This window comes from Pteropus alecto, unplaced genomic scaffold (genome assembly GCF_000325575.1).
Source record: "Pteropus alecto unplaced genomic scaffold, ASM32557v1 scaffold392, whole genome shotgun sequence".
NCBI lineage: Eukaryota > Metazoa > Chordata > Mammalia > Chiroptera > Pteropodidae > Pteropus > Pteropus alecto.
The window spans coordinates 1,731,327-1,732,155 of record NW_006431933.1 but is presented as its reverse complement, the minus strand read 5'-3'; the positions used below and the strand labels follow the sequence as shown (position 1 = coordinate 1,732,155).

Genomic DNA, 829 nt, shown 5'->3' with positions numbered 1-829 from the left:
CTTTCTTTCAATAAAGAGTGATTCGAACTACAGAAAATTATGGAGAATAATATTAGACACCTGTGCCCAGATAACACTGGCTCTAGTCAGACTGAACACAATCTGACAACTGTTCAGATCACTCTGAGATCTTTATTTGAATATAACAAAAACATTCTAAACAACTTACAGCTGAAGGCATCTGTGCAGCCCTCACGGATGCCTGCCCTCCCTCCTTTTCCTTGCCTGAATTTGATGAGTCGTATTCTCATTCAGGTTTTTACACATTTGCCAATAACTTATCCATAAAATATATATGTTCCTGTTTTGTGTGATTTAGGATTTTATACGAATGGCCTCTGACTATACTTAACCTTCTGCATGCAGCCATGATCCCTTTAGGAGAGAAACGCCTGAGAATCTTTCTTGAGCAGCTGGACTCTGAAACAGTTGCGCTTCAGGGGACAATTTCCAGGCCCTTCCTGTCACTCATCCCGATTCCCGAGGTTCTGATCTTCATGAGAATCATTCTCAGGAGATTTTGCGGTCTGTTTGTTAGGATTCATAAAAGCTGGGAGAGTGGCATTGAGACTTAAAAGAAGCAAAATATTTGTTTTTTAAGAGACAGCATGAGAAGTGGATGGGATGCTGGAAAGCAGCAGGGATAGTAAAGCTCATCAGCCAGCTGTTAGATCTGAACAAGGGCCAGAGGGAGAGAAACTTGCAGGATCCAAGTCTGAGCTTCTCCGTGGCCACTCCCGCCCCTAACACCTGCACAGGAGCAGAAGGTCGGAAGCTTCCCTGGGATTTATCCCCATGCAAAAAGAAAGAAGGGGACACTTGCCACAAC

General features: G+C 43.7%; 1 protein-coding gene across 1 annotated transcript in view; it reads right to left on the bottom strand.

Annotated features, from left to right (window-relative positions):
* Nucleotides 1–829, bottom strand: part of LOC102881950 (protein SSX4-like) — a 5,309-nt gene that overhangs the window by 3,770 nt on the left and 710 nt on the right. The gene's annotated exons all lie outside the window — the stretch shown is intronic.